This window comes from Malaya genurostris, chromosome 2 (assembly GCF_030247185.1).
Source record: "Malaya genurostris strain Urasoe2022 chromosome 2, Malgen_1.1, whole genome shotgun sequence".
NCBI classification, from domain to species: Eukaryota; Metazoa; Arthropoda; class Insecta; order Diptera; family Culicidae; genus Malaya; species Malaya genurostris.
The window spans coordinates 19,091,476-19,106,215 of record NC_080571.1 but is presented as its reverse complement, the minus strand read 5'-3'; the positions used below and the strand labels follow the sequence as shown (position 1 = coordinate 19,106,215).

Genomic DNA, 14,740 nt, shown 5'->3' with positions numbered 1-14,740 from the left:
TTTCACAAAACGTGACCTTTTGTGACAGGGGGAAGGGAAAGGGTTGTTGAAATGTGACGTCCAATATTATTAATGAGCGTATTTTTGAGGGGAGTCAAAAATTGCCAAAAAAGCGTGACGTCTTTTATGGACAGCCCCCAAACCATTTTTCTTTATTATTGCATTTTTGAATTCTAAATTTTTCGTGGTACACCTTGTACTTTTTAAATGACGATGGACACGGACTTTTAAAGTCGCGTTAGCTCAATTTTATTAGCTTTGTGAACTTTTTCGCAGTGTAAAAACGCTTGAGTGCTTCGCGTTCGAGAAAAGGGCTCCGAACAGTGTTTAATATCGTAGAGATTTCCACAATTTTCCGACTTCTGGTTCCGGAATTACAAGGCAATATGTGCAGAATCTATGAGAAAATGCGCACTTAATTTTCTCGGCAATTTATCAACCGATTTTCACAAACTAAGATGCAAATGAAAGGTCTTGAAATTATCTAAAAAGTCCCCGAAAAATTGATCCAGATCCGACCTTAGGTTCCGGTATTACAGCACGATGAGTGAAAATTTTTCAATTCTATGAGTACTTTTTCACAAGCAATGGCGAAACGAGGTGCACATTTTCGTAAAACTTACTGCGAAATTCATCTAGTTGGCAGAACTTGTTGGTTAGTGGATATATAAATCAACAATTTTTTTGAAAAAAACCTATTACATTTTTTTTGAAAAAAACTTTCTGGGACTTTTTTATTCTAATTTCTAGATAGTCGGTAACAATAAATCTTGACGTTTCATGCAATTCTAAGACTTTTGGCATCAAAAAAAAATTTTCGAATTCGGAAAACTCATGCACCCCTTACCCATGTCCGATTTAGCTCAAATTTTGCATGGGGACTTTTTTCGAGGTGCTTGAACTTCAAGAAAAGAGAGGCAATCCCAAAATCTTGGCACCTTTATATATAAGAGCGGTAAACAAACGTGTTTTGTCGGTTACGTCACTTATACCATCATATCTCCGGAAACAGAAGTCGCAGTCATTTGATCTTCGAACTTGATCAATGGCCTAACAAAAGCTTTCAAACGGGCCTAAGCTTGTTGAAATCGGTTCAGCCATCTCCGAGAAACTTGCGGGATCAAAAAACAACGCGTTTTGCCGGTTACGTCACTTATACCATTATATCTCCGGAACCAGAAGTCACAGCTATTTGATCTTTGAACTTGATAAGTTTGTTAAAATCGGGTCAGCCATCTCTGAGAAAATTGAGCGGTAAAAATATTTTCGAAAAGTGCACACACACAGACATTTTCCGATCTCGTCGAACTGAGTCGAAGCGTGCAATTGCATCTAGATACGACTTCCGGGTCCAAAATTATAGCGCGATGAGTATCAAAACATTCAAACTGTCATACAAAATGATGCAAAATCGATACGCATCGGTACGTGCTGGTACGGAGGATGAAAACACCACCGCCTAGCAGAGTGCGCGCGGGGTTGTCGCATTTGAATCTATATTAACTTGACATAACTGTTCACAGATTGAAAAGGTTATGTAGTTTGATTTTATTCAAGTTTGAAAGCAAAAATCTTGAGAGAATCTTCTACTGATGTTTTTGGAAATATAAGTAATATGAGAAAGGCATTATTACATCACTAGGTGGATTAAAAATGTTTTTTTTCATCATCTGATATATTGTGTTTTTGCCTTTCTCTATAGAAAGGTATTAGAATTGCTGGAAAAACCGACTTTCGAACGGAGCCTCGGAGACCCATAGTGTTATATACCATTCGACTCAGTTCGACGAGATCGCAAAATGTCTGTGTGTGTATGTGTGTGTGTGTGTGTGTGTGTGTGTGTGTGTGTGTGTGTGTGTGTGTGTGTGTGTGTGTGTGTGTGTGTGTGTGTGTGTGTGTGTGTGTGTGTGTGTGTGTGTGTGTGTGTGTGTGTGTGCGTGCGCGCGTATGTGTGTAGCACTTTTCGAAGATATTTGAACGCGCTCAATTTTCTCAGAGATGGCTGAACCGATTTTAACAAACTTGGGCTCGTTTGAAAGCTACTGTCGGGCCATTGATCAAGTTCGAAGATCAAATGGCTGTGACTTTTGGTTTCAGATATATGATGGTATATGTGACGTAACCGACAAAACACGTTGATTTTTACCGCTCTTATATATATATATATATATATATATATATATATATATATATATATATATATATATATATATATATATATATATATATATATATATATATATATATATATATATATATATATATATATATATAAGAGTGCCAAAATTTTGGGATCACCTCTATTTTGTTAAACTCTAGTGCTCAAAAGTTTAAGCACCTCGAAAAAAGCCTTCATGCTAAATTTGAGCTGAATCGGACATGCGTAAGGGGTGCTGCCCGGTGGTAAAGGTTTGACAATTCTCGATCTTGAAAAAGCACCATAGAGGGGAGTACATGAAATTTCCAAAATCGAAAATTTTTTTTTATGCCAAAACTCTTAAAACTGCATAAAACATCGAGATTTAGTGTCATCTCAAAATTAATTGTTTTGAAAAAATCAACTTTCTGGAACTTTGATATTTTTTCTAAGGGATTTTGATATTTTTTCTAAGTCCCAAAAAGTCGATTTTTTCAAAAAAAATTTTTTCAAAAAATTTTTTTTTCGAGATGACACTAAATCTCGACGTTTCATGTAGTTCTAAGCCTTTTGGCATCAAAACTTTTTTTCGATTTCGAAAATTTCATGTCTATGGTGATTTTTCAAGAATTCCACTAAGTGGACTAAGAAGGCTTTTTTGAGATTAGCATCACTGTTCTCATACAAATAGGCAACGCAAATGTCAAGCACTAGTTTGGAAAAATGATGCTGACTGTGTGACATAAACACTGAAGCGTGCTTTTGTGAACTACTCGAATCAATCTGAATCAATTGGTGTCAAAATTAGTATCCAAAATTATTTAATAAAAGTATGAAACATATTTTCATGAGACTGTTATGAAAGAAGAGAAAGGCATTATCACACCACTAGTTGGATTAAGAAAGGTTTTTTTTTAACATTTTAGAGTCTATCAGTTCAACCAGCAACAAAATGTTGAAATCAATAAATCTTTGATAACAAGTTTTAATTGAAATGTTTGTTTTATATTCAAATTTCAATTTTAAATGATTGCTTATAATTTCGCCAGTAATCCGCATGCATGAACACCGCAAATTTCTTCATTCAGGGGTTAACCTAAGTGTGTGCTTGGAGCATGTAACCGTTTTTACTTTTCATTACGTTTCGTCTTAGACTCGTCAGTACAGAGCAGTTCAAATTGAACTGCTCAGTGCAAAGTTAAACAGTTCAACTTGAACCGCTAAACAGTTAATGCTATTTGCAAAAAAGTGCCATGTGAAAACGGTTATGTGACCTAAGCACAAACTTAGGTTAACCACTAAATGACCATACCAAAATCGGCCAGTATAAGCCGAAAATAACGTTTTCGTTCGGCACGTCAGTAAAGACATGGCACTTCGGTGCCAATTAAAAAGTGTTTCGAAAATACTATTAACTTTACGTCTGTTTAGCGATTCAAGTTGAGCTGTTTAAGTTTGCACTAAGCAGTTCAATTTGAACTGCTCTGCACTGACGAGTTTAAGACGAAACGTAAAGAAAAGGAATTTATTCCCAAAAGCGACGAAGATCTCGGTAATTTATAGTCTTCCCGCAACCGATCATTTCGGAGGTTTCAATGTTTGCCTCAGCTGTTCAAATCTCGGAAAAGTTTTACCGAGATTCGGAAGAAAAATTTTTTAGTGTGTATAAATCGTAAACTTACTACTTTCCAAATAGTTATTCGATTGTGATAATATTAATGATTACTCAGTGGGATGGAAGGAAATAATATTTGAAGTCAAATTGAAGTGGAAACCATACACATTTTCAGCTGCTAACATTTTGTAAATCACGAACAACAAAGCACCCAGGATGCTACCTTGTGCTATGCCCATACTGTTTCGGTTGCTGTCAAGCTTGCTCTTCACAAAGTCGCTGTCAAGCTTTGTCGCTGTCAAGCACGACTATCTGAAATGCGGTCAACCAATGTTCTGAAAATAGTTTACAAATATTTTACCCGACTAAGACTCATTAATCAATACTACGTGTACGTCACGTCACGTGAGGTATCGCTTTGTCAAGTACACTTGACCGTAGCCTGTTTCGTAGCCAACACAAAGCTAATAAAGAATCAATTACTTGCATCGAAACCAACAAGCTCCTATGAGTCCCAACTCGCCTCCGGACCAGACTAACAACGGGGATGAGAACGGCATGGCGGCGGCGGCGTAAACCGACGACACCGCCTTTCGCATCAACATCGCTTTCATCATCATCGTCACCGTCATCTGCGTCCATTTGCAAGGTGGGAGTAGCTAACAACACACTGCAGCAGCTCGGTTAAACCGATGCGGCGGCGGCGGCGGCGTCGTCCATCCAGCCCGAACCGTTCGGTTGATTATTTTTAGCCTCGACCTATCAAACGGCAGCATCATGCGACGGCGGCGGCGGCCAGTTGATTCATAACTTGAAAGCGTGATTTCTGTTCTGTTTTTCCTACCCCTCCGAAGAGCCTCGTGTGTGTGCTGCTGCTGCACCACACACAGGCGTAGCGGGGGCCCGAAAAACAAAAACAAAAAAAAAAACAACGGCCCAGAACGGAATCGCATTGCGCCACGTCGCGTCTTCGCTGGTGGGGTACAAAAGATCGACTCATTTGCTCATTCGGTTGAACTTATTGTTTATCATATGGCCGAGTACGACTACACCAATACCGGCACGCATGTATATTGCGGCCAGGCCAGGAATCCGCACCTGTTTGCCATAAACAACAACGCCCTCCTGTTTCTCCGTTCCGGCACGGTTCTTCGGCGAGGTGGCGCTTGCATGGGCGTCAAACCCGAAACCGCTCGAGAAAACAATGTTGCCAAATTAGAAATTATGATGTGTGTGGTAACCAATCGACCCTTGACGGCTTGCTGTGATCGGGAGATTGTGTCATTGCGCGGTTCGTTGCTACTCCGGGACGGGTTTGCAGTTGTTCCTCGTTGTTGTTGTTGTTGTCAGTGCAGAAGGGCGACACGGAGAAAAATCAATGATGTCACACTCACACGCTGCATGCACAACAAGCGACACCGACCAAGTCTGAGCAGTTAAAACGGAAAATGTCGCCACAAACCTAACTAACTACACTACGAACAAGGTAGGAGTAGGAGGAGGAACTCGAAGCGAGCGGCAGACCATGCATGCATGCCAAAGTATCGCCCAGAGGCTCTGTTTGACAAACTGTTGGATCCTTCGTGTTCTATACATACTCTTTTTATGGAAAGCTGTTTGCATACTTTTAAGATATACATACATTTTTTTTCCTTACATATTTTTTGTCTTATTATGGGAAATGCCGTGACTTTTCTGGGCTTCAACGTTGTGCAAGCGGAATGATTGTATAATTTTCGACTCAGTAACCTTCGATGACTGACGGCTGACTGGGGCTGGGACCACGTGTTCTGTACTCTTTTGTTGTTGTTGTTGTTGTTGCATTTCAAAAAGACGTGGCCAAACGATTGAACGTCATAATTCCACTGTTTCGAGCCGAGCTGGATTTGTTTGTTTGATTATACTGTCGAAACTTGTCGTGTTTGCACCCAGACTACGAAACACATGTGATAAGCGTTTTGCGTCTTCCACGGTTGAAATTGCCTTCCATTTTGTCGGTTGTTTGACTAGATATGAAATATCTTGATCCAAATTCGCACCGAAGCTAAGGATTACATTCCACAGGGCCAACAATCTGCGGTTTGGTTCCGATATGTGCGTAGTTTCTGTTGTGGTCAACTAAGCTTGTAAATTTTCTTAAATTCAATTCAATTAGGTCGGTGGTTGTGGATTTCGTCTGCGCAAACCCCCGTTGAAGGGAACTCGATCCAAGTGTGGACGTCCGGGACGGAAGGACACAAACGCAGAAACCGGAAAGTGAAATGTCGATTATCATCATTATCACCATAGTGAAAACGATATCCAATATACTAGAAAAAAAAATACCAACACCGCTGCGATGTCGCACCGACCTCACACACATACCGATACTGTACGGATCTAGGTGTGAGTGAACAGTTGCTGTGGCGCTCACCAATACCCATTTCGTCGGATGAGTACAGCTGAAGGGGGGCGATGAGTGTGTGTGTGTGGTAGGGAGAGCCGAAAATAGCTTGATGCTGCTTTTCAGCGTCGTCGCGTTGCAGAACAGGAGTAAACAACAATCTTTGCTTGTAAGCTGATCTAGTTATGTCTTTTCTATTAGCATGCTTTCCGTTCCTCGCGCCGTTCGACGCTGTATCGTTATCTAGGTTCGTAGACAGTTTTTGTTGAAGTTTCCTTGAACAGTTGCCACTGCGGAGTTTTCATCAACAACGTCAGTGTTCGTCTGGTGATGTGCGTTTCATTTTACAGGCATGTTGGAGACGCGTGACGGATGCGAACGGAGGAGGCGGCGGCGGCCCAGTGCCGAGTTTGCCGTTGCCGTTGTTTACATACTTGATATTAGCTGCTGGTTAGGAGAACGATGATAACGGGCAAAGCATGTGTGGCATAGCTGCTGGGGCTGAGGTTTCTGTTTCTAGTGCGGCTTAGTAAAAAAAATTTTATCAACCTTCCTCCCGTCGACCGCCCGTTTACTGAAAACCCCGTTGCGGTTGATAATTTTTTTTTAAATGCAAATTAGCAGCAATATCAGTATTTCGCGTTTCTCAGTCTGTCACATTCCGGTACTGCGTACGTTGCATAAAATACAATGCCCTCTTTTGCACCGCGTCATATTGCTGGAAACACTGCCAAACACGCAATCAATTAGTCCGATTGCAGCGCACCGCCACCGCCTATGAACAAGCTATTCCAAGACACCCTGAAACCCTGCCATTTCATTACATCATATGTCACCTTTGCAGCTATCGCAAAAAAACATACACACAAACACACGTGCGCACGCGCGGCTTAACAGGTACGGGTGATAAGCGTTTCGATGTAGAATTCAAATACAGCAAAGGGTGTTTTTTTTTGTTTTGTCCCGGGATTTTTACACGGTTTTAGCAATTAACACGGGTACAGAGAAGAAACTTGAACAAAAACTCAATCTTTGAATGAAAACAAATGATTTTGACGTGAATAGGGTAACGGCTCCATATTTCATCTCATTTGTAGGGACGTTACCTCAAAACCCAGATTTTGCCACTAAAATCATAATTATTTCATATTCTGCTTAATTCACCTTCAAAAACTCGCTCAAATCCCTTCTGATATGTTCACTACTCTGCTCCTAATTTCATCTCAAAGGATTCTTATTCATCCCATCGTTAGTCTTTTATTCATCCTATTAATTAGTAATGGCGACAGCAAATCAAAACAAAACATTGCACTATTACTTTCTCAGGTTCAAAATGTCAGAATTCTTCTTAAAAAGGCCCTAATGCCAACTATAAGAAAACACACGATATTTTTAGAACCAGTTTTGAATCATTTCGACGTTTACAAAATTGTGGGTAGTTTTCGTTACCTTTCGTTCTAAATTTAAAATTTTACTGTTCAATTAATTTGGGATATTAAAAAAAACACATAAAGGAATTGTTACTATTTAGGCATCAGACCTTCTAAAAACAAAATGCAGAGCCAGAGATGCTATTTATACAGATTTATCTGTACTGTATATATACTATTTCATTAGCATTTGTATATATTGTATAGATTTCTTAAATTTAATACATATTTGAAAAGGTACATAGACAGTATGAAGTAAAAGATTAGACTTTCTCTCTGAGTATCTATTGATGATAATTTGAAGAAAAAAAATTTTTTTTTATCATTATGAGAAAACTTGGCAACTTTGCGAAACCAAATGAGATGAAAACAAAGAGCAATCAATTGAACTAAGTGAAAAATTTTGATCTCATATGAAGTTTTTAAACGTTAAGTGAACATTACTAATTATGAAGTAATCCAGCATTCAATGGTAGTGTAATTGTGCGCAATAGCGATCATGTTTTGAGACGAATCGATTAGTAGATATTCAGAAACATGACGAACTGTAAATCTTGAGACGAAAATGTGTCCTAAATTGAAAAGTGAGTTTGTTTTAAATGAAAATCGATCACAAAAGAATTTAAAACCATTTCTTCCAATGGGAAAGTGTGACAATAGCTTAAATAATCATTAAAAACATTTCACAGTTTGGTTCAGATACGTTGTCAGATATTATTCATGTTCAAAGTAATGAGATGAAGGGATGAGATGGAAATAGGCGCTCAGATGAAATAGGAAGCTGTTACCCTTCGTCTTACTTTAATATGAGGCTCCTTTTAAAACACGTTGCAGTACAAGAATGGGTAGAACTCAATCGTGAATATCTCTTGTTGTACTTTATACGACAACATAATATTTGTTCCTTCCCATCGGAAATATGGACAGCAATTTATAACAAAATTTTCAGTACTGTGAGATAACCACGAAAGCTCGAAATTGTTTTTTTTCTCTAAAATGTTTAGTATCACAGGAAAAAATTCATTTTCAGATCCACTAGGCCTGGTTCCAGATACAAAACTAAGTTCTAAATTCCAGATTCAAAATGCTGTTTCAGGTCCAGAATCCAGATTCAAAACTTTCATTTTCACTTAGTTTTTCTGGAAGCTATTGTTATTTATATTTATTGAAAACCTGGAAGCTATTGTAATTAAAAATTTTGGAAGTAAACTAGAAATCGTTTATTAAACAATTCACATTATATTTGACTGTCCATCCATTCAATCCATTAAAAAGTTGCTTCAATTTCGATCTTCAATCACTGTCATTAATTGCATGAGAAGGCCGCCTTAGTTCTGTAATTAACTGAGAATTTAATAGAGTCTACGTCTATCGAGTCGATAGATTTTCCATTTTTTTTTACTATTCATATCGAGCAATACAGTTTTTACATCATTTTTGTGTCCAAAAAATACTCACAATGTTATGAATTGTTCTTCTAACTCAACTTCATGCCTTTGAAAGTAATAGTCCTAGCACCTGCTTCGATTCGGCTCCTTATCTCTTCAATCGACTCGATACGCGTTCGCCGAAGAGGCCTTTTCATTCAGTCTGAATAACAGCCAACAGTCTCACGGAGCCAAATCAGGCGAATACGGTGGAAAAATCACATAAAATCAATGCACAAACGTTGTTGGCCCATAATTCTGGCTTTTTGACCATTTTAAGATGTCAATGTCGTCAGCAGTGTTGGGAAAAAATCAAAATCTCGAAAATCGCGACTGAAATTTTTCGCAAGTGATTTTTAGGCAAAAAAAAATCATCGATCAGAAAACTCACTGAAAAAAGAGGTCACTACTGATTTTTAGAAAACGCGATTCTGATTGAAAAAAAAAACAAAAAAAAAAAACAGTTGGTAAAAAAATTCACTAGCGAACATTCTGATATTTAAGAAAAAAAAGTTCTCAAGTTCACGGGAAAAACCTTCTGGAGATGAAATTTCTAATCTTTTTCTCCAAAAAGCATAAAACCTGCTCATCTTTTATGCCAACAGATTAACAATATACATAGGGTACAATTTATGCCTTAGATTAAACTAAATGATTAATAATAGTTATAATAAAAATAATAATAATAATAATAATAAAAACAACAATGAAACAATCAATCACAAAGCATATTTTGCAACTCATTGAAAAAAATTTCCCTATTTTGCCTGAATATCATACGCAGAAGTAACAGGAGCGCAGGCTATTCAAACGCTGTGGTTTAGAGATTCAAATGCTGCGCTCCTGTTACTTCTATAAATCAAATTCATGTTGAATAGCGTTTTGTTGGGTTCAATCTAAATAATGCAGTGTAATCAACCAGCTGGAAGTAAAACAGTTTTTCGTCGCTATCATTTTTCGTTAATGAAAATATAATTAAATCTGGCATCTTTGGGTGAAAATTCATCATCAAGTTTCGCAGACACAAAAAATCACCTCTGAACTTCGAGGTTTAGAGTTTCATGAGTGAAAATCTCGGAAGTCCAATCCCTGAATTTATTTATTTAATCTCTTGAAATGATTTTTGTACGAGTGATAAAAAATGAACTTTTTATGATTATCATTTTCCTGATCATCAGCAATGTTTTTTATTGTCAATCGTCAGTTTCCAAGCACCATTTTCCCGACGTCTTTTTTTAGACGTCTGCCCATCAGTTGAAATGGATGATCTACCGGAACGCTCTTTATTTTCAACGCGCTGTCTACCTTCTTCAAACATTTTGTACCAATCAAATGTTGTTTGTGACAGAAAATTCACAATGTTTTCGCAGCGATTATTCCTTTGAAAGAGCAAAAGTTGATCGCACTTTTTTGTGAAATATTCAGTAAAAGTTTTCGATAGATTTGGGAAAAATTTTGGCACCTCACAAAACCATACGTAGCTCGAATGCTAATGATTTTTTTGACTTGAAATTTGACACGGTAGTCAAAAAACAGTGCTGCCACTCAAACAAAAAAGAACCGGTTGGAAACAATAACCCGCGCAGTTTAACTTTGACCTGGTAATTTTCCGACACAGAAGATAATGCTAGCAGTATTAGGATCTACGTCGATGATATGAGCTGCTTCAGCATTGAAATACGTTTTCCCGCATTCCGGGAAAACGGAATTGGATGTCGAGGTGAGGTTCTCCCACAAAACAAACCTGGTACAAAACCTCCAACGCTCAAGTCGTGCTGGGATAATTTGGTTAGATTGGCATGTTTATATCCAAACAGAGTTTCTTATCTTAAAGAATTACATAATTTGGCACTTCTGGATGCTAGAAATTTCTCCCGTACAGCCTTTTGATAGTTTCTTTCGCTAAAATATTCAAATACAAAATTAAACAATCAACATCAAAATTCTGTATGTTACTATTTAGAACCATAATTGTATACCCAAAGAGTTATGCGAAATGTTTCTTCACTATACTGTATACGGCCCATTTTCAACCAATTATATGCTCTGATTTGCTATATAAAATGCATAGCTCCGACTCAGAATAGATTCGAACTCTACTCGTCACTTTCCATCACGAACGCCTTCATTGAAGGTACTTTTCAGAACCACCAATATTTTATGGAAAAGAACTATTCTGGTTATTTCGTAATATTTAATTGTATGTCAGAATGTTTAATGTAACTAAGCTGTACTTTAGTTTAGGTTCATCGTTTCAAAATTGCACAATTCACACAATCGATCAATTAATTGATATTCGGAAGTATCAAGAAAGAGTGTCAGTTTTATTCGTATTCACGACATCCAATTATGTCTCTGACATTACACACCCGTACTTTTTTCGTCAAGAAATTCATTAGGTTTTTGTTTTGACAAATAACAGTAATAAATCCACAGTTCTACTATATCCGAAACTATTATATTATCTCTAAATTTAATGAAAACACCATTTTTTGAACGGTTTTGTAATTGTAATAGAACCTTAGTGTAGACGACATCGAATGACGATTGTTTTCACCCTTTGGTTCAGTGATCTGTCATTATTTGTACAATCATTCGAAGTATTGGCTCCAGTCGAAATTTTTGCTTCGTTGAAAATCGGCAGCACCGTGCAAATTTTGTATCGTACGGTGTATTAAAACAAAACAGTTCATAAATGTCACCCCGTCGTCACAGTGAGGCGTATCTTCAACTAGGTCACCCCCGTTGCCGTTAAAGTTGCTAATTAGTAACTATAACCGGTTGCAGCAATTGCCTCGTGTGAGCATGAGCCGGACTGACTGCAAGCACGTGCCACGTTTCAACTTTGTTCGCGTCCTATCTGTGCCCTGTTTAATGGTCATGTTTGCTATTTACCGATACTTGCTCACTGGCAGCTCCTGGGAAAGCACGTTTCTTTTTCTTTTCGAACTTGTGGAAAAAAATACCAGAAGCATAAAATTTGAAACACATAATTACCGTTTTCATCATCATTCCCATAAAATGCGATCCGTGAGTCTCTAAGCTAGATGTTTTCTTCTCGATCCGGTGTGTCTGAGAATGTGTGTATGAGTGGGCTAGTGATTTTGTCTTCTTCTCTCCGGACAGGTTTCGATTCGATAGCGTAGGCAAGTGCGGAAAACTTTCCGAACGTTATACACTTAATCATTCGACATCGACACAGAGACACAACAGACAAAAACAGCAAAACTACTGTCAATTTCAATCAATTAGAAACAAGGTACCGTATCGCACTCCAAATCAAAGCAGGCGACTCACAGACACTGAAACAGATACTTAGATTTTCTTTCGCTTTTCGCTCTCCCTCTCTTTCTCTCTTCTGCCAACAGTAGCTTTTTTTATGGCGTAGCTGTTTAACACCATAGAAGGAAAAGTATAGCACAGACTTTACACGTATTCTGTCACTTGCGTACTTGTTTTGACGCCTCGTGTCACTGCTGGCATGGATTATCGAAATGCTGCTGACTTTTAAAAAAAAACCGGAACAGCTCCTAATGTTTGCAACCTTTACGGTGCTTTTCACTTCACACGAATGACAAATGTACGTGTCAAAAACCACACTTCATCGATGATAAGTACAACATAACACATATAACACACAGCTGCCTGCCTGATTTGAACTATGTCACTAACACCCCCCGCAGAGCTTCCGATTATTCAACATTTTTCAACGATTAGAAACAAACCTAGCCTGGCTTCGATATCCGGATAGTTCCAACATAAGAAATAACCACGCGCAACAACGTTAACGAAAATGATGCGTAACACTTAAAACTTCTAACAGCACTAACGGAAACCTTCTCTTCATTCCGAGTGTGCTTCTTTCCGTATCAGAAACGCCGTTTTCTTCTTTTCACATATTGATTCCCTGCACCGCTGCCCCTCGACAACGCGAATACTCGTTGCGTCTTTGCCTACTATTCGCCGGGCTATTGCTGCTGCTGCTCATAACAAATTGGGTTGGGCAGACGGGTATATCGCACGGATGCACTCGCACTCGAGTACGGTCGAAACTGAAATGAATTGAAAAATGTATGTTTACTCCCGACTAGCAGAGAGCAGCAGCTCACTGCGAAAAAGCTGCGGTCCAACAAAATTCCCACATATGCATGCAGTGGCAACAACAACAAAACACACTACCACTACCAAACTGCGCGCGACCGGCACTCACCGGAGTGCTGTAGACCGAAACCAGAAGGCCACTCAACACCACCACCACCACCACCACTACCACTACTGAACTGACCGGTGCTAGTGTTGGTGAGTGTCACCCGGCACAGCTGATAGTTTTCGTAAGCCGCAATATGCAAGCTCCGATCAGCTGTTGCTATAGCTACCGGCTTGTTTACAACCTCCCACTCCCCCAGGACGCCGTTGTTTGGCAGTGTGTTAGTAGCGCCACCAGTGAGCGCGAGGAGGTAAACAATCAAATCAACCCGTTCGTACGTGGAAATGTGTGTATGAAGCTTTGCTAGCCGGTCGGTGTGGGTGTACAGTATACGTTCCGTCAGCCGAAACCAAGCACATGACACCTGTGCATCGACGGGGCAATGTGGCACGAGGCACATCCTTCCGTTCTGCTGCTTGCTGGCTGCTGACAGGCGACAGCTTAATCTGACCTCGAAAATTTTCTCGATGGAAGCTTTTTTTTCCATACCTCCCGGTACCTCGTTTTTGCTATGGTTACGGAGCTTGATTGGTTTTGCTATGATTGGGTGCCGGGCGTGATCTGTGCTAGTGTATCCGGTTTGGGATGCGGATATGGTGTGTGATTTACCGTCTGATTTTTCCGCCGTGTTGCTGCTTCAGAATACCGTCGCTTCGGTTTGTGAGTGCGGGGATCGGTTTGTGAGTGCGGGGAAACTTTCTCATTTCTCGATGTAAGTACATCGGAATTAGGTGGGCATGGCCTTCAACCGTACACAAATACGTACGTACGTACAAGCATAGCAAAAAGAACGGGGTTCCCAAAGCGGAACAGGAAAAACTTGAGTGCAAGTGTGAAGCAGTACTTGAGCCCGGAACAGAGAAAATAAAAAAAAAACGTGCAAAGCTGTTTGTCGTCTTCCAAAGTAGCTTGTACTTGGCTATTATCAGTTTCGGTCGAGCATTTGTTTCTTTGATTTTTCTTTTCGTACTAGATGTCAAGTTTAGACAGCAGATCAAAAGATAAGCACCTGCGAAAAAAAGGCGTACCTGTCGGAACATTCTTCACATGTCCACTTCATACAAGGGCTCAGCATGCTAATTATCATCAAAAAATTTCAATTTCATTAGAACTTGAACTGTCGTCGTGAACACTTCACTATTACGTTTTGCACGAACACGACATAACCTCAAGAAATTTGTTTTTTTTTCATAAGGTAAAAGCCATTACCCTATTAGAAAAAAACGTTCAACGGTGGTCCTTCATTGGTTCAATACGTTGGATCATTGGTCCAATGAAAGTCCAATCAATCGTTCAACGGGAGTCCAACACGGGACCTTCGTTTGCCGATTCTGAAACAGACCGTTGAACCGAATGCCATTTTTTTCGTTCAACAAACCCGACAGACAGAGGTCCGTTGTTGAGCCCATTTTTAATATGAGGAGTTGGACTAGTTTTACTGCAGAATTTCTGAAGTTTTTTTCTACTTATTTTTTTTTAACCAACACTACATACCTGCACAATACTTCTACTTCACCTAGAATAACAACAAATTTTCTTTA

The 14,740-nt window shown here is 39.1% G+C and overlaps 1 protein-coding gene across 6 annotated transcripts in view; it reads right to left on the bottom strand.

The window, feature by feature from the left end:
• The window catches only part of LOC131432527 (uncharacterized), a 178,569-nt gene that overhangs the window by 43,862 nt on the left and 119,967 nt on the right, over positions 1-14,740 (bottom strand). For 3 of the 6 annotated variants that reach the window (XM_058598859.1, XM_058598860.1, XM_058598861.1), the window contains exon 1: positions 11,990-13,032. The exons of 2 other annotated variants lie outside the window; for them this stretch is intronic. The gene's annotated coding sequence lies outside the window, so the exon portion shown is untranslated. Of the gene's footprint in view, positions 1-11,989; positions 13,034-14,740 lie in introns of those variants that run through there. One more of the 6 variants, XM_058598856.1, reaches the window with a different exon arrangement.